This window comes from Aricia agestis, chromosome 1 (assembly GCF_905147365.1).
Source record: "Aricia agestis chromosome 1, ilAriAges1.1, whole genome shotgun sequence".
NCBI lineage: Eukaryota > Metazoa > Arthropoda > Insecta > Lepidoptera > Lycaenidae > Aricia > Aricia agestis.
This window is the reverse complement of record NC_056406.1, coordinates 24,591,691-24,618,715: the sequence shown is the minus strand read 5'-3', so window position 1 is coordinate 24,618,715 and position 27,025 is coordinate 24,591,691. Positions and strand designations below refer to the sequence as shown.

General features: G+C 35.9%; 1 long non-coding RNA gene across 1 annotated transcript in view; it reads right to left on the bottom strand.

Moving 5' to 3' along the window:
* Positions 1-26,553, bottom strand: part of LOC121731436 — an 84,500-nt gene extending 57,947 nt beyond the window's left edge. Inside the window, exons 1-2 of the long non-coding RNA XR_006036231.1 lie at positions 25,980-26,553; positions 18,555-18,729 (exon numbers count right to left, since the gene is read on the bottom strand). This is a non-coding gene — a long non-coding RNA (uncharacterized LOC121731436). The remainder of the gene's footprint in view (positions 1-18,554; positions 18,730-25,979) is intronic.
* Positions 26,554-27,025: the final 472 nt, after the last annotated feature.

The following is a 27,025-nucleotide window of genomic DNA, read 5'->3' as shown; positions in this document are numbered from 1 at the left end:
TGCGGTCAATTTGAATTTGACATTTGTCAGTGATTGTCAAAAGTGCGAATCATAGACAATCGGTGTTGCCACTTCACTGTGCAAAAATTCCAACAATATACTCGGGATAATTTACAAAATATGGCTTGCTTTAAATGTAAAATCCAAGTCCAAGATGAAGGATCAAAAATATTATGCAAGGGTTGTAACAGGGTAATGTGTGTCAAGTGCTCTGGTTTGTCTGCAACCGAAATGCGTGTAATCGGTCTTCAGAACCCAAAACTGTCGTACCTGTGCGAAGAATGTGAGGAAGTTCTAAGGCAAATTCCCCAGCTGCGAAAGCTCGTTACTAAACTTCAGCATCAGGTCCAAGGATTGAAAGAACAGGGGGCTTGTGCTGTGAACTTGGATGCAGTAATTAATGAGATTGAAGATCTCAAAATCTCTAGCGAGGAACATTACTAGGTTGATGAAAAAATCGCTAGAGGATGGAGCACTACCAGCAGACTGGAAAATAGCTACTGTCGTTCCCATATGCAAAAAAGGAAGCAAACTTGATCCACCTAACTACAGACCAATAAGTCTAACAAGTGTATTGTGCAAAACAATGGAAAAAGTGATTGCCAACAAAATAAGAAACTTCTTAACAAAGGAGCACATTATATTGGAAGAACAGCATGGATTCGTACCAGGTCGATCAGTATCTACAAACCTACTGAGATGCCTGAATGAGTGGACAAAAAACCTCGTTGAAGGAAATCCTACCGATATCATCTACCTAGATTACGAGAAGGCATTCGATCGTGTACCCATAAAACGGCTAATTCATAAAATCGAACACTTGGGTATACTGGATAAGAGATTTTCTCACTAATAGGACTTTTCGGGTTAGGATCGGTGAAGACTTATCTAAAACTAGGAAAGTACTCAGTGGTGTCCCACAGGGATCCGTTCTTGGACCAATACTCTTCATATTGTACTTAACTGACCTGAAAAGCGTTCTTGTACAGCCTTTCTCCTTGTTCGCTGATGATACAAAATTTTTCGGAAATCCATGTAGCCATTATCACCATATCCAAAACGATCTGAATGCTATATACAAGTGGACCCAAGAATGGCTATTAACCCTTAATGTTGAAAAATGCACAGTGTTACACATTGGAAAGAACAACCCCCGTAGAAACTATTACCTTGGACCTAAACAATTGATGCATGTCGAGTCCCAAAAAGACCTGGGCATAACAATAACTTCGGATCTGAAATGGGAAATGCATAATATAATGAATATTGTCAAGAAAACAAACTCCATCCTCTATGTCATTCGTAAAGCGTTTAAGTGCCTGACACCTAAAACATTCCTTTAATTGTACAAGGCTTATGTTAGACCACTTTTAGAATATGCGTATGTAATATGGGATCCTTATTTTAAAAAAGACGTCAAGTTACTTGAAAACGTACAGAGAAAAGCTACAAAAATGTTAAACACATTACGCAATAAGTCTTACGAACAGCGACTCTTTAAAATTTTAGCGTTTTATTAAAATACTAGCTGTTGCCCGCGACTTCGTCCGCGTGGACTTCAGTTTATAGCGCGCGATGTCAACAAAATTGGTGTCAAAAGCTTTTATAAAAAAACCCTGGTACCCCTTAAATCAATACAGCTGTGCAGTGTGCAAACAATAAGTACTTCATTTTTGTATGTTAAACTTTATATATTATGCCAAATTTTAAAGCTTATTTAGCCCCCCAATTACACAACTTTACCCATAAACTATTTATCATTGATAGGTTTAGCCCCAATTTCACCAACGTCTGTTAGTGTTAACAGCTTGTTAAAATATCCTGTCTTCTCTTTCATTCATATGAAAAACGAAACAGCTAACGTGATACTAATTCGAGCATTAACTTTAACAGTCGTTGGTGAAATTTGGTCTTAAGGTTACGTCACTGCCTGCACAGATAAAGTACTGAGTTATTTAATACCGTAGAATAGATATAACAATCGAAAAAAATCGAGACTTAAATGTAAGATGATACCACCTCTTATAGAAAGACTTTTGAGCAAGCGTCAGCGCCATGTAGAAGACGCACGGCGCCATATGAACGCCATTATGAATTTTTTGAACAAATTTACGACCCTTACAACCCTTTTTTCCAGTAAAAAAGTAGCCTGTGTCCTTTCTCAGGCTTTAGACTATCAGTATACAAAATTTCATTACAATCGGTTCGGTAGTTTTGGCGTTTGGCGTGAAAGCGAGACTGACAGACAGACAGACAGACAGAGATACTTTCGCATTCATAATATTAGTACAGATTATGTGCACACTGCACAGCTGTTTTTGGGTATTTTGATTAATTAAGGGCCGCGCTACACCGGAATGGCAGCGGCGAGGCGAGCACTTTCAGCGCTGCCATTCCGGTGTAGCGCGCTGCGCGGCCCTAAGAGGGGTACCACTTACCAGGGTTTTAAAAAGTTTTTAAATTTGACACAAATTTTGTTGACACCGCGCACTATAAACTAAAGTCCACGCGGACGAAGTCGCGGGCAACAGCTAGTTATGAATAAAAACAATAATATATAATAAAGTAGGTATGATTAGTTCTGTTATAATAATGAAGTAAAAAATAAAGCGCCATCTGTTTTCATATATTAGAATTAAAATGTAAAAATATTTTCTGGATGGAATATAGGCCAACACAACACACTCGAACTCCTTAGAAATGCAGTAGGAGTTCTGTAAGATCAGATAGATTGATTATTATTATAGCAAGTGATAATATTATTAAACATAATATTCTAACGTATTAAAAACTATAAACAAAAACATAATAACTAATAAGTATGATTAGTTCTATGTTACAACGAAGTAAAAAAAAAAAGCGCCATCTGTTGAATCGTATTAGAACTAAAATGTTCATTGCATCGCGTCGATATATTTCTGGATTTTTTATAATATTATACATAAAATATATTTAAGATTTTTGAAATATTATTTTAATACACATCCAAGACCCAGGAACATTGAAAACTTTTTGTTCCGCCTGCGGGACTCGAACCCAGGACCCCCGGGATGAGCGCTGGCCACGCGCAATGCGAAGTAATTTTCATCGATATTTTCATGGAAATAAGATATTTTCCCACATCAAAATGTAGCCTATGTCCTTTCTCAGACTCTAGAATAACTGTGTACAAAATTTCATTGCAATCGGTTCAGTAGTTTTGGCGTGAAAGCGAGACAGACAGACAGACAGACAGACAGACAGACAGACAGACAGACAGACAGAGATACTTTCGCATTTATAATATTAGTATAGATTTATGGTTTAAGGTATTTTAAATATTGTGCTTTATATCTGATATTTTTAACACTCCGTTATTATATTGGAACTAGGTAAACCGGGAGTCACGGAATAACAAATTGGGGTTTATCCTCGCCTATATTGTCTGTTACAAAATATAGCTAGTAGCACAGTATAATTAAATTAAAGTATATACATATTAGACAACCAAAACATAGATAATTTTGGTTATAGTTGGTACTACTAATATAATTATATTCTGTGGTTATAGGTACTTATCTTAAAATCCACAGAATCGCGCCGTACTTTATCATTAACACCTCCATCGTGGGTATCGCAGACATATTAATAGATTTTCAATTGTTATGCGGCGGCCGGCTGCCGCTTCGGGATTGGTAGGTTAATAGTCTCGTTCTAACCTTTTATATTTATGCGGCAAAATGCCACTCATAAATTTTCAAAAAATATAATATTACGCTCCGAGAAGCTAAGGAAAAGGAAGCGAATATATTAAAGCCGAGCGTAATATAAAGGAAAGTGTAGGTGGAAGTAACCTATCGCCTGAATGAGCGAAGCAAGGGACAAGCAGACATGAGACACGAAGCAGACTTCCCCCGCGACGCATTTATAATTTTTATGGCGCGCATTTGTTACCGCTCCTGTCACCTGGCTCAACTAATTTGCACAGAAAAATTTTAATTCAAAAATGTTTCTTCGCGTTAATTGAAAATTATTGTTTAAATATATGTAACACGACAATAAAAAGTCTCGGACCAAATTATTATTATTCATGTTGTCACAAAATAATTCGAGCACTAAATACATTGACCTAATATAACGTAAGCCGGATTCCACGTAATATATCAGCAGGGACGTTTTACATCCGTAATTAATAACCGCTAAGAGCGATTTTCTTGACAGGCAATAAATTATACCGCAGCGTCACCTGGCGATTACGGAACGGAATTAATTTTACAAGGACGCAGGTGGCCTGGAGGCTTGATGACCTGTAGTTCAGTTGTTCAGACGCAAACACGGGTTAGAATACGGAAAATGAAATAAGTTTTCTGTGTATCTGATCAATGTGTGAACAAAAATAGGAGTGGTATAGTTTTACCACAATTGGGCATTCATTTGTGATTAACATTTATTTATACTAATAAATAAAATATATTGTTGAATCTGAGACGGTTAACGATGAAAAGCTATGTCCACACTATGCACTTTCATCTTCAATTTTCGTCATCTTCTTTCATTCAACTTTCGTATTGACGCATTCAATACATTAAATGCGGCAACAACGCAACGCCAACATTGTCATTTTGTTCAGTTGCAGTGTCTGTTAGATGTGCAACGAGAACATTTTACTGGGTGGATTATGTGCGGCTTATTCCAGAAATAAGATTTAAATTACAAAATAATACAGAAATAAGAAATTCCAGAAAAAGGTGCAGCGCAGCGCAGGTGAGGCATGCCCGCGACGGGCATGCCTCACCTGCGCTGATATGGGCCCGGATGACTACGACACGACATCGTACGACGTCGTCCTAGTGACCGAAATTCTAAATCCCTAGCTTTGTTAACATCGAAGATAAAGGGGGTGTGAAATAGCCGCGAACCGCTTTGAGAAAAGTATGGTACGGCCGTGCCCCCAGATTTAATGAAGAGTTTGAAAGATAATGTATGGGGCTCATGTCAAAATATTCATTCAATCCCAGCTAAGCAGGTAATTACTATTATTGATCTCTGAGTGCGGCAGTATATTTAAACTAATGGCACTTTATAGAAGAAATTTAGAGCTATGCATTGAATGGTGTGTCATTTGTTTAATGGCGGGAAATGTATGGGATATTGTAAAACATCGCACCGGTGCAGTCTGAAACGACATAGTTTTGTTATTTGTAAGCTATAATTTTAAGAATAATTAAATGGCCTTGAAATTTAAATGGACTTGAAACTGATAATCCACAAGATATATTTGTGATCAAAATTCCGCCAAATGCAAATCATAAAACGATATGCGAATCGACAGCATCCATTGCCATTTCCAATAATAAATTATTGAAATTGAAGCTGCTTTGCAATTCATGTTTGTACAGACAATTATTACTATCGATATCGATTTTGGAGCTTTCCAAATATTTTTGTTTAAAATAAAACCAATATAAATTAATGAGTAAATCGATAAAAGTAGTGAGAACCTTCATATAATATAGATTATATCAACATTACCTCAAAATAAAAAGTAGGTAAGTTTATAAACCTTTAAATTTTTGTATAATTAATTTGGAATTAAACAGCCCTATGAAATTAGTAAATTCAGACAATACACTAAACTTTTGTTGTATAACTTGAGAATTAGTTAAAGTGTAGGAAATCACGTTCTCGCGTGCCGACCGACGATATCAACACAATGTGTGATTCTTTTCAATTCACTTAAATTGTTCCCTGTTAAATCACAGTTCATAAGAAATTGAATTCTCACAAAACCATTAGTTAGAACAAAGAAACGAAGTGGTTTTTTAAATCTTTTGTAATTTTATAAAAATAAAAAATGTTTTATTTCTGAGTAGATTTTAAGAAAATACTTTCAGAATGTTAATATTAGCCACGGTGCCTACCACCGGTTCGGGAACTATCCCGGCGAGAAGAACCGGCGTAAGAAACTCGCACATTTTGGTCAAAAATAGTTTTTGTCATGTAAAAAGGTGGTCCAAGTGCGAGTCGGATCTTTTTAGATTTCTATAATAGATTTAGAGAAATAGACTGAGCAGTATCCTTATGAAATAAAACACTCGCTATAGAAAGAAAGGAGCCAATCCTGCGATCTCTGTTATGAAGATCTATAGATAATATCTAGTAATGAAAGAAAGACTTTTCCTGCCCGTTCTTAGTTTTCAGTCGAATAAGGAAGGGTCTGCACATTAAATCAAATTATTTATACATAGAATATTGTACAACTAAAATATTTTATGATACAATTATTTCTAGCCCCTCTAAGACATGCCAATTTTTATTGTCATGGTACTAAAATAGCCTCCGTGAAGCTCATAATTGCGTGGTTTCTAGTTTCCGTCCCCGGCCTCACCTTGATTCCCGTCACTGAATGCACCGGCTAATTAGCTGCCAAGCTCCCCGCACTCCATTAGTGGCGATTAGAGCCGCGGAGGCCGTGCGTGCCAAGTCACATGAACTAAATGCGGTCAGCCAGCCGCGAGCTTGCCGGGCATCGCGGAAACTTAACTGATGGTCGATTTACACGGGTGACTAACGGGTCGATTTTAGTCACCCGGCAAGTCACCAGTCAACAGTAGTATTCGCAGCAAGCGATCGCTTGCGAATGAGCGTTTGTACGGTCGATTTTAGTCACCAGCCGCATGCGGCCATTGGCCGCACGACTTTAGGCCTTGCGACTTTACACGGTCGATTTTCGCCGTGCGACGGAAATCGTGCGGCTTTAGTCACCCGTGTAAATCGGCCATTAGAATTGTATTGGTAGTTAGATACAGTGCTAGATATTTAACTATGAAATTAATTATGATTTACTTATTAGTTATTAGCTTAATAGATGTAGCCCGCAACTCCGTTGCGCCAAAAATCGCCGGTGGTAGACATCAGTAGCACCAACGTTCAGAAAGTATTCGTTTCAAATCTATTCAGAAGTAAAACAATTTTTATTTTATTAAATCGTTAATCGCGCGGGATCCGTACATTTTTTCGGGATAAAAAGTATCCTATGTCCTTTCCCAGGACTCAAAGTATCTCCATAATAAATTTCAGCGGAATAAGTTCAGCGGTTTGGGCGTGAAAAGGATATAAAGTATAGATGGACAGACAGACACACTCTCGCATTTATAATACTAGTATGGGCTAAAGTAAGGCACGTTAAGATTATGGATCATTTTATAGTCAGAACTCAGAGGTGTGGCATGATGACTGAAATTGGCACCAGCAAAAATGACAGGACCGTGTGTGATGGGCTTTTTCTGGAAGTTATATTATTTCAACTGACACCTCTCACAGTATTCAGTATTTATATATATCACTCACTAATAGTAGTAGTAGCACTCACTAATTTATCCTAGGACTATTCCATTAAAAGTCATGACTTGAGAAAAATATTTACAAAAGGCCGATGATATTATATACAGGAAAAAGAGAACTATACTTAGCTCTATGACATTCGTATAAATAATATAAAATAATACGGCTAATAGATCAAAGTAAAAGAATTGAAAGTTCAAAGATATCGTAAATATAAAAAATCAAAAGGCCGTACTTAAGAAAATTTACAAGAAAACGGCAAGTCTAAGTAAAGTCCTTTTGATGAACAAACTTTTAATTGGATAAACAATTTATTGTTGACGAAGTTACAGCTGTTGGGTCGAATTCGGGGGTATTTTTAGCTCCTAAGGGATGACAGGATAAAACCGTAGGGAGAGACTGAAAGTATATTTTGTCTATAATTTTCTCGGTATCCATAATGTTTTTAATTTAAATCTATGATTAATGCAATCGATATAACAGCTAAAATGAATATTGATTGAACTTCAAAACAAACAGTAAAGGAATTGTCCAATCAAAAACGTGGCTCACCTTTTAAATCTGTTTTATCTAAAGAGCAAGGGAAACAAATTTTTTGTGAAATATAGAGAGTTAATTGATGTGACCACCAACAATTTATAAGTTAATAAATTAGATATACGACTTTAAACATCTCTCTCTCAAACTCGCAACATCAGAAGATCTGCAAATGCGTTGCCGGCCTTTTACGAGGGAATACGCGCTCTTCTTGAAGTTTACAATTGAAGAATTAATACATGCTCATTTATTATTAAAATCGGCATCATCGACATGTTTTTTCTGCCCGCTTGGTGTGGAATGGTCCACATGTAATGTAATATGGTGGTCACTTGCTGGGCGCGGCCGAGTAATTGCTAATTATATTGCGCTGTGTTTCTTCTACATACTGCCCGTAACTCATTGTCGATTAAGGGTAGGGAATCGTATACCATACGCTTTTCGGGTCTTCATATATTTTCACGGAACTCAAAATATCCCCATAACAAATTTCAGCTAAATCAGGTCAGCGGTTTGGGCTTTAAGAAGTAACAGACAGACAGACACACTTTCGCATTCATAATAATATTGCATATATAAAGTGTTGTAGGTATGATGTAATTAAATAATAAATAAATATCAATGTTTAGTGTAGTATAATTTTTACATTATTTTTTATAAATGATTGCAATACTTTTTCTATTAACCACTGTATATTATGATGGTTTCATTAAGCTCTATTAGAAATGAAACAAAAACTCATTATTCGTAGGCTTTTAAGCTCGTTTTATATGGAACGTTTTGAAACAATGAGGATCGAGGGCGCTACGACGTAGGCCGGAGCTACGCGCCCGGAGCTACGCGCCGTAGCCCGCGCTACGCCGTAGCTAATGGCAGTTTTAATTATACGAAGCCGGAAAATGAAATAAACTCCCATTATACTGTGTTTTGTAGAGGTTCATGCGAATTGTGAACTACCTATATTATACTTTAAATGCGAATAGCTTTTGTCCCAGTTTAAATGTTTTTATATAATAGTATGATGAAAATTATTATGAAGATTTAAAAAACAATTATAGTCTTACAGTTTTAATGTAAGTTTATAAGCGAATAATTTTTTACACAATTAAAAACTGTAGCGCACAAAGCCCACCGTCGAAAGCCGAAACATTTTCCGCCTACCATTTCAACTGACAACTCTTCAATTCCCGATTGTTTAGGATTTCAAAGCGAGGATTCCGAACGGATCATCTGACGCGTGGCACTCGGTGACGTCATGACCTCCCCCCTCCCCCACCCGGCCCCCGCAGCAAGGGGGAGGGGGGAACAGGACCGAGGACGTAAACGTTGGCCAAAAACAACATCGATTTAATGTTCAACCAATGAATAGATTTATTTCGCTCCGCGGATCGTGTAGCCGTGACCCGGGACCTCTTGACCGGAATTATAGTTATCCTTAAGTTAAATCAATGATGTTGACCATAGATGAATTTGAAATATTAAAAAGTATTAAACAATTTATAAGTACATCGAAGAAATTCATTCATGCCTATAAATCAATTTCTTGGATGGTAGTTGTAGTTGACGGACCTACGTCATTTGGTGGAATTATGTCAATTCAATGTTAGCTGCGATCTGTCGGATGGGTTTGATATAACGGGACCAAATTACGTTGGTTCGTCAGCTTCCTATGAATAATAGCTTTAATAGTACTTAATTGTTAAAAAGTGCGTGTCGGGCCACGCGCAATATAGGGTTCCGTAGTACCGCTAGTTTTGCAAAATTTTTGTATGGTCAATGAACGTACATTTATAACGTGTTTTACATTACTAACAACATCATCTCAGCTGTTACTATCAAAGGAATTTGACCAAAAAGTTCCTTTATACTTCGCCGAATACACTTTTTTTAGTTGATCGACTATTACACAATAACTTATGAGGTCTTCTTAGACGTGATAGTTTTCCTTTTAATTTCAGCATATTTCCTACATCCGTCAATTTTTTCACATTTCCAGAAGCAACCGCTTAGCTGGTAGAAGGGGGACACTGGACTCTAACGATTTTTTCCACTTTAAAACTTAATATTTCACAAATTTAAAATTCTAATTCAAATTCTTTACTAAGCATACCATAATATACAATAGTATAAAAGCTAGGTAGCGTACATCACGTCGTCTGATCCCATGCTAAGTAAAAATAAATGGATCCCTGTATCGGAAAATGATCTATGAATACTCGTAATATTTTCAAAAACCTATCCAACGATACCCCGGGGTGGACGCGAAAAAAAACATCATCCCCGCTTCATGCATAGAGGAGGTACCATATAAAAAATATTTTTTTAAGATTTTATATACCATTTTGTCGGCATCATTCATAATATGTACATTCATGCCAAATTACAGCTTTGTAGGTCCTATATAGTCTCTGAGCAAAACCGCGGACAGACATACGGGCAGACGGACAGACAGACAGACCGAAACTATAAGGGTTCCTTGTTGACTACGGAACCCTAAAAAGTACTTTCAGAGGGCGACTAAAGCAAAAAATAAGACATCATTCTTCTCTCTTCACATTTACGCCAGTCTTTCATATGCGAGGTTAGAAATAATGACGCGGAATCAGCGCCAAGTTACTTTTTTTATAATACTTTATACTTTATACTTTATACATATAATATATAAGTTACTTTTTTTCTTAATAACTCTATATATGTGCAAATTTCTTAAAATTTGCAATTTTGCTTTAGTTTTGCTTTAGGGGTAATTCAGTGGATATCGAAAAAGCATTCCGTGTTCAAAAAAAATATGTCCGAGCTATTTGTGGCTCCTGGTATTTGGAAAGTTGCAGACCACTTTTTAAGAAACTGCGCTTATTACCGCTAGCCTGTATATTCGAGAGCTTTGTATGTTCGTTAGGTTGCATCCAGAATACTTTAAACTCAGTTCAGATGAAGGTCGGAAAATGAGAGATATAAGTTCAAACTTTATCGTCCTCGATATAATTTGAATGTATACAGAGATAACGCATACATACAGGCTATACACATATTTAACAATATACCCAAACAACTTAAGGAACTACCCTCGAATAATAAATTTAAAAAGGAATTGACATCTTGGCTTATGGAAAATTGTTTTTATGGCTTAAAAGAATTCATGCTACATAGTAAAAAATGGTACTGAACTTGTTTATATAATTTATTATGATAGAATAATTATTTTAGGCTTAATTTTAATTATTTTTGACACTATAATATGTTTTCTTTTTATTAATGAAATTTGACGTAATTTTAACTTTAAACTATTAACTACTTTATTTTGATTAATTATGTTTGACATTAGTTATTAATTATTATTTATGATGTGCATTTTGACTTGAGAAATTTTATTATTACCTATAAATTATTATTATGATGTATTAAAATGATTTACTTTGAATTATAACTATTATTGTTGCGTTATTTAAATAATGCAGTGGTTGTTAATTTTTATATTGATAGATATATCTATATTCTATATGTCTAGGTCCTTATTAATAATATATTATTAATAAGGACTTAATTTTGTATTGCACACATTAATTATACTTTTTAATATTGTAGAATGAAAGATTCAATTGTATAATATATAGAATTAAGACCAACCTGTACTTCATTCTGGCAATAAATGAATTATGAATTAGTCACCCTCTTAATTGTTAAATAAAGGATTGGTTTATCTAACACTTTTTTCGATAGGGATTATTTTTAGTTAGAGTAAACAAAACGGTAGTTAAAAATATGACATTACTAGATCACGCCCGCAACTTTGTACCGCCAAAATTCGTTTATCGCGCGGGAACCGTGCATTCTTCCGGGATACAAAGTATACTATGTACCCTTTCGGGACTCAAAGTATTAGACATTCAGAGGTAACAGACAGACAGACAGATACACTTTCGCATTTATAATATTAGTGTTAATATAACCTTATTAATATGTAGCGTATTATACTACATATTGTACGAGAAATCCTCAGTAATATGTAGTAAGAAGCCAATACAGTCGTAAATATTTTACGACGTGTTTTCACGTACGCGGTAGAGTGCCAGAGCAGTTTTATGCGCTACGTAGAAAAATAGAATTAATATAGTTTGGGAACATTAGGCTAATCTATATTTATGCGACGCCATCCCGAAGTGAGCTCACATTATGTTTATGGAACAAAGATGTGTTTTAATATAGTACACTGGTGAAGAAAGTTTTTAGATGGAGGTTTTAGCATACAAGCTAGGAATATCATTTTAATCTTTGCCTATGATGAGTGTGTTCAAAATGTAAAAGGTAAATAAATTCATATGATGGCTCTGGTATCTTATAATTACACTGATAATTATAAGATACCAGAGCCATCATTAATGTAAATATCAATCTCATAAAAATAGTATTTTGATAGTAAATGAAATTTAAAAATGAATATTTTTTGTTGGTCACTTAATTTTAAGATGGATATATTTGGTGCTTATTTTATTTCATCATAATATATGAGCCGTTTCGAAGTAATATATGAGTTTCTGCGCGTACAAGTGGCGAAAAAAGAGAGTTCTATTTAACTCGACATATAAAGATCGGTCTCACGCGGCTCTTTGAATGAAACTTCTTTAGATATGTCAATATCTCTGAAGGGTCTTTGTTTTGCTTCGGTATCTCAAGCATTTTTAGATTAGCTTCCATTAGTGTTTTCTTTGTTCGAATTCTACGACGCTAAGTAATACGATTTTATTTGCAGTCGAAAACACAAAAAGAATTTTGTAAAATACTTTGTATAAGCAGTATTTATTATAAGCTAACAACAATAAGTTAAAACATTATAATTTATAAATATAACAATCAAACTCTGTGTTTTTAAACACAGCTTAAAGCTTAAAAATAAATTCAGGCGAAAACGAATACTATTTTGCGGGTATTTAAAAATAGTATTCGTTTTCATAATTTTTACGTCCATAATCTATTTTCGCGTACTTTAGCATTCATTTTTTTTATGGCAGCACACAAAATCTAAAACCGTAAAGTGAATAAAATAAAACCAACGCTTTTATCGTTTTGGCAGCGGGTTCGAGTCCAGTTGCGTCCAAACGAGGCTGGCTGAAAGGCTTTGTTATTTGCTCACGTTTGCACTGCACCGGGATGCGGACATATTACCCCCTAGGGGGAGGGGGGAGGGTGGAGGGAGTACTGCATGTCCTGCCCACTCACATGCGGCATATGTCTTTGCACCATGATTTTTTCTTGTGGGCAAGTAGTTGTACAATATAACATGTTATTTTGGAGATCATGGGGCTTGTCTAATGAAATAAGGGTTAATATTAGTTCGAAGACAGTCAATATAATCGAGGATAAGCTTCGTTTTGATAAATTTGAAAACGCTCTATTGGGTCGAAAAATACAGAAATATCTATAAAAATAAAATGTTAAATCCGAGACCGATTAGTTTTATAAGTGCCTTATTTCATAAATAAACAAGTATTTCCGCTGATCTCAGCAACGGGTTTGTTTAAAAATGTGTTTTATATTTCAAAAACGACTCGCATAAGTGAATCGCTGCACGAGTCATATTCAAATGTTTTGTTTGGGACAAAAGTGAGCGCAACACAAAAGGCAAACACTTGTTCAGCTTGCAGAGCACTGGTGCGTTCTGCTCGTAATAAACACGAAAAAATAGTATTTTAAAAAGATAAAACCGACTTTGAAATTCCCTGTCTCAAAAACTACTAAACTGATTTTGTTGAAACTTGTACTATTCCCTAAGTTGAACAATACCTAGTACAATAAAAAAAGTATCACTTATATCGGACTTGCAGTTCCGGAGATATGCGAACACAAACATAAAAATATACATACATACATAGTTACATACACTTTTGAAATTTGGCACGTTTGTTCAGAAGCTGATATAGACTGACATATATACGAAAACTGGACAGTTCTGGAAATATTACATACATACGGGTCGAATTGACAACCTCCTTTTTTGAAGTCGGTTAAAAAGAAGCTATTATTATTTTTTTAGTTGGTTTATATTTTATTAGTTAGTTAGTTGCAACAGATTCAAACATAATTGAAGAACTAAGTGGAAGTGGATAACTAACATTTTACAATATAAGGGCAATTACTAATTTTTTCCTTATAATTTAAACAAACCTTGTAACTTACCTTCTTAATCATCTAGCTAGTATATCTGGCCTTATAAAATCTACACATTTTTTGCACCATTTTCCCGGTCTAAAGCCCCCATTTACGCAAAAAAACGTAAATTTTCAAATTGTTAGTTACTAAACTAGACGTAATCGAATGGCTCACGACTTTAATTGGTTATTACCTCTATAGTTTAGAAGCTTTAATTCGATCTTTTAGCTATAATATCTCTTTCGCTATACGCAATCAGATAACAATTAATGTACGAATTATTGAAACAAATCCAGAGGTGATTTGGCTTATCACGGCATTGGCGATTGTCGGGTATTGGTTTTCGTGGGGCTACTAATTGCCGTTCGAATTGGCGTCCTTTGTTCATCGCACATAACATCGTCCTCAATGCTCACTGCTCATATCAATTGATGGAACATTTCACACAAATTACACATGTACACGTCCCTGTTTCAGCCAGGCTATAGATTTAGATTCAAATCAAATATTTACAATTATATTATAATGAATCATCGGTAGATGAAGGACCGACGTAATTTGGTCTAGTTATTTGAATCTCGGGCTTAAGAGGATACACCAGGGGCTAGAGAAATGAAAAAAAAGTACGTGTAATATCTATAGCTGGCTCCCTTACCTATACCGCAAAACGCGATAGAGACAACTGCAGAAAATCAACTATTCGTTGTCCCCTGATTCCTTCTCCAAAACTTAACCGATTTAAGTACGTTTTTCATTAAAGATTAAAGAAAGGCTTGAGCTGTGTTCCTATAAAATTTTTTTGTATAATCTAGCCAATCTGATCTGTTTTCTGGATGTTTGAACACAGCCGAAAATCTGGCCATTTTTTGGGTTTTTGAACGTTCATATCTTATTTAATAATTAAATTATGAAAAAAAGAAAACATGTGGTCATTGTATTAGTGGTCGTATATGTTTAGGAAAAAAATTATAACTCACTAGCATTATCCAGGGAGGAAACAGGGGACAACGTTTGTATGGAAAAAATGGCGGTGTGGACTCCTCTTAATTGAGTACTAATGACCGAAACTAAAAAACGTAGGTTCGCAGTTTGCGTATGAATAAATTCCTCTGGTAGTATTATCTATCAACTGAAGTACAAAAGTGACATTTTCAGAGTCATCCTAATACTTAAAAAAAAAAATTAACAAAGCAAATCTTCGTTGAATGTAATATATTTGTAAGTTGCGCAATTAAAACATTTTTTAACTTAAGCTGGCAAAAAAACTCGTACTGTAAGCCGTTTTATATATGCAACATTCTCTGAAATATTTCATAAAATACTCGTTTAAATTCCGCAAAACCTATTGAAAGCTTTAACGAAATTAATCCGCGGAACTATTAAAGCCAGTACGAGGCATCGTAAAAATATTTACAACGCTAAAGTTATGTTCTCTCGAAGTCTATAATGATTTTCCATCGTTTTAATGGTAAAAATATTATGTAAATTACGGACACTGCTGATTGCTTTTGAATTTAAAATTTTAATTGACGCTTTCACTGGTCCCAATCCCGGCAATCATTACAGACATTTTGACTTTGTCGTGACGTCCATTTTAAAAATGTCTCAACAGGAAAACCCATTTCCTGTTTTTAAAATTTATTTTATTTCAAAGGAATATTCCTATAATATTCCTTTGAAAAACTGGCGCGTGGTTTTACCGTGTAAAGTGTGATTAAAATAACGAGAGAAATTATTTCTTACAAATTTTCATATGTTATTGAGCAGTTAATATGAATTTTCATGCTTCGATTTGTCGTTGAAACTCACGCACTGATTCTAGGTAAAAGTGAAACAAAAAAATATAACATTAATTTAATTGAAAATGCTCATACGCCGTACAATGCGAGATTCCACGAAACTATCTGGTAATTGGTCCCTTTGTTCCATCCCTGTGTTTAAATAAAAAATGTACGGAGCTCACTTCTTTAATTAAAAGTTTCACTTAAGCTCGGCTAATACAAATTGAGGCATGTCGTTTCAGTTAAGAGCTACTTAATACTTAGCTCATTTTCCTGAGTATTCAATAAGAAGAATATAATGTAGCTAAAATTCATTATAATATTCTTTATGCTAGCTATCACAGGTAAATGTAGTTCAAAAGGAGTTACTTATCTCTCTACTATTTAATATAATATTTTTTGACAAATATTACAAATATTATTTGACAAGAAAAAGTGTGCTCACAGCACTTTGAAGACTTTTTAACCGAAAATGATTATATTATGTTCTTCTATTTATTACTGTAAATACTTATCTACTACGTATTTAAGCAACAATAACAATCTAAAGTAGTTACACTGACAAATGAAACATTCGTATGCCACGGGAGTGATTAAGTGCAATAAGCTAAGTTGTGGCGTCGCGTCGATGTTCGAGTTGCCACATAATTAATTGTGCTGCCAACTCCCAACGCGGAGCACGTGACTACTGACTACTTGACGTTCAACAATCTAGATTCTAGAATATACCGTGGCTTAGTGAATTGCGCTGCCATCAACAGAATAATAATGACACAGTGTATTACAGGTGTGAGCAGCAAAGTCTAAATCATTGATCGTTTTGTCAAGGAAAAGAAACCACTGCATTATATTTATATGCGATAGTGACTTGTACTTTAAAAAGGTAAATAAATCATGCAGGTACGAATTTCAAAAAAATGTCTTATTTCAAACGCGAATTTGCCTATAACCCTGCCAAATCTAATAGTCATGTGCTCACGTACGGAGCAAACGTGGAGCGTGCACGTCTCACATTGCTCCATTTTTATTCACATATATTATATATCCGAAACGTGCCCGCTCACCCCCGCGCCTCCCCGGGATGCTCACCACACTCGATATTAAAACATTTTATTGTCAAATATCTCGAATACTGTGATAATTTCGAAAATCATCTATATTTCAGTTACATCGAAAAGTAATTTTGCTGTCTAAAAATATATGTAAATACGCGTTTTACATAGTATTCGTATTCCTTGGACCAGTGGTTTAGACCTTTCAATCACAGTATTTGTTTGACTCCTGCTTTAATACCAAAAATCTTTCGAGTCAGGCAATATCATTATCTAAAAGCCTTGTCAAAATCAGGAAATTGAAAATGTTATCCTAATACAGACGTTCTTGTTAAATATCTATTTGTGGTTTGCGTTGTCGTATGAGCAACGTGATATGCACATGTGCATCTGCTCTGTCCTTGTCACGCTGCCGCTGTCACTAAATAATTTGAACGTAGCGACGATTACCATACACGAGCAATACGTCGCGTAAAGTACACGATGCAGTGGTTGGAACTTGGAACCTTTATTCAACATGCATTTTCAATTATTATTAGAGATTAAATCATTACAAATCGAATTTATTTAGCTTGGGATACGTAGCTTTTACATTATGTATCCATGTATCGTGAAACTCTTTTATTTTCTAAAGTACGTAGTTTCTTAATAAAATTAAGTTACACACAATATCCACTAAGCTATTATAAGCTACGCGAGGAATATACGCAAGGGATGCGTAGATATTACAACGAGAAACAATACTTGTGGCACTCGGGGACAGCCGCGATGAAGCTTTTTTATTATTTTTAATTTTTATCAACTTATGTAATTATTATTCTAGTCTAGTCGCACGCACACAAACACCATGCCGAAATCTGGCAACGCCGCACCGCTGTGCCGGTCGGAGTGGGGTGTGTTAATTTTTTTTCTTTACGGAATTTCTTGATTCTGTCGTCGCGCTCAAAGTGCATTCAGTGCTACTAGTTTGACAGTGAATTCTATATAAGGGACACATACACACCCTAAAGTATTATCACTTAGTTTTGTTACACACGTATAAATCATAATATCACATTTACAATGCACAAGTATTCCCGTAGAGATTGCAACGAAAAAATCCCTATAAGGAGTTTTTTCGTACTCGTCAATGTTTATTTTACAATAACAGTAACACTAAAGTACAGGCAATGAATATAAAATGATTAAAATAATTGACCTTCGGGAAGGCCGCGATGTGTCGCGACACTTGGCCTGGGGCCAGGCCAGTAATAGGCACGTACTTTATCTAATTCAAAAGATTAAACAGGAAGAGTTGTATACTGACCGTAACTTGGCTGCTTTATGTCAGCTGTCATTTATTTTAATTAACGTTTTTGAAACACACCGACACTCGCGTTAATAAGGCATATCCTTAGTTCTCGTGACTAGTTCAAAATAGGTTAGTCGTGGATATTAGCAGGTAATCAAAATAATATGTAAATAAAAATCTGATAGTTTAGTATTATATTTTATGTATCTTTAAGTTTATTATATTTTATGTATTATTTTAGAAGTCGATTAACTCCTTAATAAAGCGCTATCACAAATTGCTATGGCATACGATTTGAGAGAACACAAATTTAAATATTGACGAAGGACATACGCGTATTTTTTTCCCTTATGTTTTGCAATCTACAAAGTAACAGTTAATTAATGGGTTAAAAACTTATGTTATAATAATTTTATGTCTCACCTTTAAAACATGACGAGGGGAAGCACAGCACGTTTTTAATCACAAACCACTGATTCAACAAAATATTCAGAATTTCTCAAGAGTTTAATTGCAAAATACGGGAACAAAAATGCGAGGCACTTCGTACTGCCGCCAACACTTGTTGCGCGACTGTTCGGGACCGCTCACTCGATACCTGAAACAAATTAAGCCTAGTAAACATATAATATACTTCACTAAGTATAATGGTATAATGTCATCGCAAAGTTCAAACACATTATGCGGGATTATAAACTTTTTAATGAAAAAGAGCAAATGAATAACCAGATCACCTGATTGACTGGTATCAACATAGCAGGGAGAGCCTACCTTTTATAAAATGTCTGAATGAATCCTGACATACATTCATACAATTTCACTTTTAAGGTTTTAAGATCCCCCTTTCCATGTTGGGCCAAGATGGATAACAATGATTGCTACCACGACTGTAAAGCTGTCCACAGCAGTGCTTTTCAACACTGCTTTTGCGGGGTCGCCAAAGATCAAGATTCGTCGACTATTTCAGTTAAAAAAAGTTTAAAAAGAGAAAAAGAAACATATTATTATTTAGAAGGGGAGTTTACACAAAAGTATATTCATAAACATAGGTACACCCTTGACAAAAAGGGAATGGGTTGTGGAGGGGGTCTCGAAATATTTTTTCGTACCACTCGCATAGGGAGTCGCACAATAAAAAAGATTGAAAAACACTGGTCTACAGCTATTGGGCAAACATAGGCAAACATGACCATCTAAAGGTTCGTAGTCCCTTATCTATATTGGTATAATAATATATTGTGACACACGTAGAGAGCATCACATAATTTTGCTATGACATTATACTTAAAACGTCGAGCGACCCCTCCCGTATCATAATCAAATATTTATACACGAACAGACGTAAGTATTATGTACAGCTTTTATACTTAAAGTTTTAGAACTTACAAAGCCACACCTTCGCCGAGACAAAGCTCGGTTAAAGTAAGCTACGACGGTCGATGCATAATAATTCTATGTACAAACTTATATTTTGTAAAAGTTTATGGAAAAAGGACAAAGGTTACAGTTTATGGATATCCATAACCTTACTCGGTTATGTCCGCGGATTTGCCCGCCTTAAATACGTACGTCCTTTCACCTTTGATTCAGATTCAGACTTCAATGGGAAGTATTGAACACCGAGGTGGTATTTTGAACAGGTAGTTATTTTTCAAAAATTTTAAATTTGTTTTCATCCTCACAAATTTACGAACTTCGCCTCTTTATATCGCAAATAAAAACAATGATGTATCGAAATCTACAGTAGCGACGTATTGGAATGGATTTTACTCCAAATCTTACGGCAGTTGGTGAATACACTGGCGAAAGATGTCACCTTTTGTGTATGATGACAAGCGTTAACGTCTGGACTATATATTCAGCGATATTAAAAAGATCTCTGGCACGATGCCGGAAAATTTAAGCTCTGGCAGGTACGAGCGAAGAAATCAATAACTATAAGCGGGAAATTATTTCAACAATTTCTCATAGCGTTTTCGCTATTTGAGAAATTTAAAGCCGTAGTTGTTATATTTTGGAGATTCTACCACTATAACGTAGGCATCGTGCCAAAATAATTATTATAAGTTCATTTTATACCAGATAGACCTTACTAATCCTTGATATTATACACAAAAAATACCTCGGAGGTTGACAAACTATTCTTTTGGGGTCTTTTACGCATTTTCAGATTAATATACTATGTGCGCGGCATTTTCGGATAATATGTATGTGCGCATGTAGAGAGGCATAACCGTCTTTGTTTGCCCACGATTGAAGTCGATTGTGCACTATAGGCAACTTATGTAAACATACATTAAGTTAATAATATAGATAATAAATGTAACAATTAATTTTGATTAGTCTTATCTCTATTAGAATGGCTTAATTGAAAACACGCTACTGCTCACGTTTAGTATGGCTTCTATCCAAAAATAGATAATATTATTTACTCTATATATTATATCCATGATATTTTTCTGTATCAGTTCAATTATTTTTGTTCTTTTATGAGAATATAATATACACAATTAATTAATTAAAAATTAATATTTTTAATGTAATGAACTAGGAAACGAGCAAACAATCACCTAATAAGAGATGCCGGAAAAGTCATGGTCTTCGGTTACCTCATAACCGGAGACCAAATTATGTTTCCGGTAAAACTCAACATAGGCGTTCTTTGACGCCGGTTTTCTGTGAGGTGACGCGTTGTTAGTCCCTTTTACGAAAATAAAATACGTGGCGGAAATTGTGAAAACAAAACAGGTTTACAATTAAGCAACGCGTAGAAAGAGAGGGATTACTTGCTCTCCTATGCTACGATAGCAGCCTACTTTTCTCCATCTTACAAATTTTTAATCACGTCACGTGTCCTAATGCGAGTTTGACCATTTCAAAAGTACACAATGCCGCTAGAGAAGTCTTCATTTCAGAAATACATAAATGTATTTAAAAACACATTTACTAACATAAGTAACATTATAAATGGAAAAGTGTATCAATCTGTCTGTTACCTGTTCACGCCCAAACCCGCTGAACCTATTTTGCTAAAATTTGATATGGAGATACTTTGAACTCGGTAAACGTTGAGGAGAGAAAAGAAAAATACTTTTTATCCCAAAAAAATGTACTGTTTGAGCGCGATAAAGGAATTTTGGCGCAACGGAGTTGCAGGTGCCATCGCCCATCTACCTACTATCTAGTAACGCCTCCGTAGTCTAGTGGTTAAGAGCGTGGCTCTCGACTCGGAGGTCGTGGGTTCGTTTCCCGCGTTGGAAATATGATATTTCCAAGTTTGGTTAGGACAATGCAGGCTGTACACCTAATTGTCTGACAAGTAAGATGATCCATACGTCGGATGGGCATGTAAAAAGTCGGTCCTGCGCCTGATCTCTCGCCGGTCGTGTCGGTCTTCCGTCCCACTGGGTTATGAGAGTGAAGGAATAGAGAGTGCTCTTGTGTACTGCGCACACACTTGAGCACTATAAAATTACTCCTGCGTACCTGGCCTGGTTTCAATGAAACCGGCCACCGTCACCGAAATCGTGTGGGGAGTATTATTACTATCTAGTAATAATAATTAATATATTTTAGTATGAACATGAGACGTTGTGTTGAGCGCTAAGTTGTACCCGTAGCCCGGCTACTGAGAGCTGTAATGAACACAGAAGGCTCGAAAGCAATTAAGCGTAAAGGAAATTGCTCCACTTGGGTAACTCACAAATTGCATGAATTGTCAGCGGCACCTCCATTACATTCACACTGCCTTGGCTGAATGTAGTCTCAAATTTAATATGGGCCATAGGCTGATAACAAATTCTATTTAATTTAATTTTAGGGTGGGTTATACCAGAGGCATGGTTATAGTTACAGTTATGCTCAAAGTTACGGTTATATAACTTTAACCTTAACTCTGACCACAGAATTTGACAGATGTCTGATGCTGGTCCGACAAGGCTTTAACCTTTTAATCCCCAAGCGGCCGGATCCGGCCGCCACAGATTATACTGCAGCCATTCCGTCTACACCCAAGCGGCCGGATGTGGCCGCGCTCTTTCGTTCGATTGAATTACGTATTTCGTTGACTTAGAGACTACTTTTGTATGAAGAAGTTTGGTTAGTTATGATCTACGATAAATTTGCCACATTCTGAATGCAAAATATTATACAATCTGTGGTCGACGAATATTTGTCAGTCATTTGAAAATCGTGAATTTTTCGTGTGTGTTCTGCCATGTTGTGTTGTTTGTTTGATATTATTGATGGATTTAACGAATGTAAGTAGTAAAATAGTTTAATTTATTAATTATAATTTATAAATAGTTTTAGATAATCATTTGAAAGAAATACTTACATCGTAATAACTTCTAGTTTACACGAGAAAATTTGGTTGTTATTTATGTGATTTGAACGCGATTTGTTTAATATTTTTGTAAATAATTGACGTTAAAAGCGTATATTATCGTGTACAAAACGATTTAGATCCTAGTAATAGTATATAATAGTATCGTTTTAGTAAAATAATCAAGATAAAAATTACCTATTTATAACGGCTTTTTGCCGGCCGCGGCCATTTTGAACTTTATTTGTATTGCACTAAGGACGAAGTTTGCTTGTGTATAATACCAAAACCGGTTTTTATTACTCTTATCTCTTATCTGTTTATTGATAACAAGTTAAGTTATTTCAAAGAATTGTTTACATAAACAGTTTGTATAGCTCTGTGTTATTGAGATTATAATAATGTATTAATATATTTGTTGCGAAATAGTTAGAAACATAGATTTCAAAGTTTACAGTGATGAGACAAATATCACATCTGACTAAATACTATATTATGATGGCTTGATAGATAGAAAATTTAACATATATTATAATATTTTTCACTCAAACATAAAATATGGATTAGATGTAAGGTTATTACATTATTTGTACAAAGAGGGTAGGCCGGGTGCCATTTTTTTTTTGCAAACCACGTACCCTACATTTTTGCAAAGATTTTGGCACTTACTGAAGGGTTAAATAAACGTGGGCGGGGCGCTGCTGGTAAAGGAGAACTGTCAAAAATGGCCTTTTTGTATGATGACAGCGAAAGTTCCTTTTTTCGCCACGTTCATTCAAAGCCTTGTCGAGCTCGATGGTTATGGTTGAATATGGAGTCCATTTTTTTACTTTAACCGAAGATTTGACACTTTGCATTGTAGTTATTGTTAAAGTAAGTTGGTGCAACCCACCCTTAATGTTAAAAAACGGCTTATTTTGCAGCAAAAATACGACATTAAGGCAGATTAAAAAAAAACATTACGAGTTTATAACGAGCGTTTTCTGCAAGTCAGATTTATCATTTATCATCATGTGATCTAATTATTACAAAAAATAAAGGTATTTTCCAGGCGGTATGCTTCGCATTCTGAAATCTATTTAATAAGTTCTGTAAAATAAATTATGTTCTACTAGATTTGTACGATACCTGAAAACTTGATACATTATTATTTCTCTTAACTTTAGTACAATATAAAAAGTCCTCAAAAATCTCCAAATTATGTCCAATCTCAATAGCAAGAAAGCTTTTTAAGATTGGAGATAACGGATATACACCGCGTGAAATATAGCCCAACACAACTCGTTTCAGAAACGCAAGCTCGATAAATAAATTAAGCTCTTCATTCGCGATAAGGAAGTTGAATTATTAACATGAAAGTATATTTAAATGGAAAAAGTTGGGCAGGTATAAGGAGGTAAAGGTTCGAGAAATTTGCCCGATTGCCAGCAAAGTTTTTTATTAACCATTAAAATATTAATGCTTCCTTAAGTAATAAATGCAAATCACCTGATTTCAGACAAATTTTAGTCTGTTGTGTTTTTTATAAACTTTTTATTTTTTTATTAAGGAGTAATTTCTAAGTTTAATAAACAGACTTAGTAATAATTATGTTACAGCACGGTCAAATTAACTCTTCCTTAGTTTTTATTATTCGTAGCTATCCAAGCAGTTGATTAAAGGCAGATTGCGAACCTAAGTACATAATTTAGTCGCGTATTGTTAAACCCAGCCGACATATCACGACAAACATTGAATTGACATAACCTGATCAGATGACATAGATCCGCCATCTACCTCTGAATTAAGATTTTTTTTTTATGAAATAAGGGGGAAAACGAGCAAACGAGTCACCTGATGGAAAGCAACTTCCGTCGCCCATGGACACTCGCAGCATCAGAAGAGCTGCATGTGCGTTGCCGGCCTTTTAAGAGGGAATAAGGTAATAGGGGATGGTAGGGAAGGGAATGGAATAGGGGAGGGTAGGAAAGGGAATAGGGTAGGGGATTGGGCCTCCGGTAAACTCACTCACTCGGCGAAACACAGCGCAAGCGCTGTTTCACGCCGGTTTTCTGTGAGAAGGTGGTATTTATCCGGTCGAGCCGGCCCATTCGTGCCGAAGCATGGCTCTCCCACGTATAATACAAATAATTATTATTATTATTATAAAATTAAGATTTCGAAGACAGTAGATTAAGCGATATGCTAGATAGGTACCATTATCTAATATAATGGAGCTATCAAAAAGTTTTTGACAGCTCCTATAAATTTGAGATTCGATAATGTTACGAGTATCATAACACAGCTTTGAAATATTCCTGCTCCTCGTTCACTATTCGGAACTGATCAGATTTTTGCTGGCACACCTTGTTCAATCAAAATGATTTTCATAGTCAAAAAATATTTATTGGATTGACATACTTCTAACTTCGTCATAGTAATTAGCGAACGCCGAGTTAATGGGACTTGTAACGACCATGTTTTTAGAATTCAATTTTCTTTATTCATACATTTTTAAAATTATTACCTACTGTAAGCTTTTCTCTCCTCAATGTTGGTATGTTTTATCTTCTGTTTTATCCTCTGAAATACTACACTACTTAGCTTTCAACTCCAAAATTAAGAAGTTAGGATTCACTGACTTTCATGTTAACTCTATCAACTCTATCTATACCTTAAAGCGAAACTACTCTGTCAATAGATGTTAACATTACATATATATGATACATCATTATATTTTAGACTGATTAGTTCCACTTTAATACCTACGTATTTTAAGAAAAAACAAACAATAACTTGATAAGCAAAATTAACTGAAAAAGAAAATTACGCATCATGTGAAAACGGAACAAACACTTAATTTTATAGCATCTTTTAAATCTCCCGAACATTTATTTATCAACAAAAAATAATTTAATTTGTTAAAAGTAAACTTGCAAATAAATAATAATACATTCTTTCGGCAACAGATACACCGAACATCTCTGATAACTCGAGCACTTCAGAAGGCTTATCAGAGATGAAAGCCAGCAATAGTATGTGTATCAACGTTCAACAATTCGCCAACGGTATCGATTTTCATTATTATAAACGTAATTCAAAGATTTTACATCTCTCGTCTGTTTACTATTTTATGTTATGTGTCATAGTATACTAAGATGAGTTGTTTTCTAATTTCTACTTTTCTAAAATATATACTCCGAAAAAGATGCGCGAGATCGGAATTTGGCGTCACGCCAATCGTCGTCCCTACAATATTACACGTTACTGCTTTTTCCCTTCTCCAGAAAATTTATATGAAAAAGCGTGACATAAATTCGGGAATTTAAAACGAACGATACAACTGCAAGGCCCACTTAATTTCCATGCTGAGATAAACTAAACGCAGCGATTAAGGATGGCTTACTAATTTTAAGGATCGATCTAATTTATGCTCCGCCTTCTTATCAACTACGACCACTTAATAAGAAGCATCTAGTTTAATCGAAGATCGTTTCGTACGAATTTCTCTAAGATTAAAAAAAGCTTAAGCGCTAAGAGCTTACCGGGGAAGGTATTCAATTAAACGCACCTAAAGGGACCGGATCACCTCCGAGAGGTGCGTCGGGTCCGCTTAAATTCGCAGCGGCACTACGCGACGAACTCGGCCGGCATGAATTAAAAGTGTGAATATGCTCTCGGCGGGACGTGTCGGCGCACCGGGGCGGTGCAGGAGCGCGGCGGGAGCCGGTGTCGCGAGTGCACCGCGAGAGACGCGTCGAGGCGAGCGAGAGCGACCCCCCGTGGGCGCGCGCTACGAGCGACTGCCGCCCGGGCCGCACGCACCGCCTGCATCACACGCACCGCTCCGCAGCAGCGCTGCACGCGGGAGTCGTGTTCGGGCGCCCGGTCCGCCGGCTGCAGCTAGCGCGGCTATCGATGTTTTTTTGCACGAGCGGCGGGAGCAGGCTCGGGCGCGGGGGAACTCGGCACACGCACCGCGGGGGGCGGGGCGCCGGTCCTGCGCGCTGCGTCACGCATCTCTCCCGATGATTTCTTGCGTGCTCCCGCATCCGTCCGCAGAGCGCGCGCCGACGCCCGAGCCGAGCCGATGTGATGCTCCCGTGTCACTAGCTCGTGACATTAGCTCCGAGTGTCACTGACTACTCTGTAATACTCGTGTCAACAACGATGCTTAATTTTACGCCACATATTAGATGCTCGAAACAAATGATAAACGTATTCTGTGACGTCATTTGAAAATTTGATTAGCATACGTAATTATGTATTGTGCATACAGATCTTTAAACTAACGTATCTATAAATGCTAAAATCTCGTAGCAATTATGAGGCTCTACGACGTAGCAGGCGCTACGAAAATATGGCTATTTAAATTATTAGGGTGCAGGTACCGAAGCTGAATAAAGATTTTTTTTAATAATTTTTATGCACATTTAAACCAATTTTATTCAACTGAAAATATTATAGCTGCATCTATACTTATCTATACTTTTTAATATTATAAATACGATACTGTGTCTGTCTGTTACCCCTTCACGGCTAAACCGATTTTGCTGAGATTTGGTAATGGAGATACTTAGAGTCCAGCGAA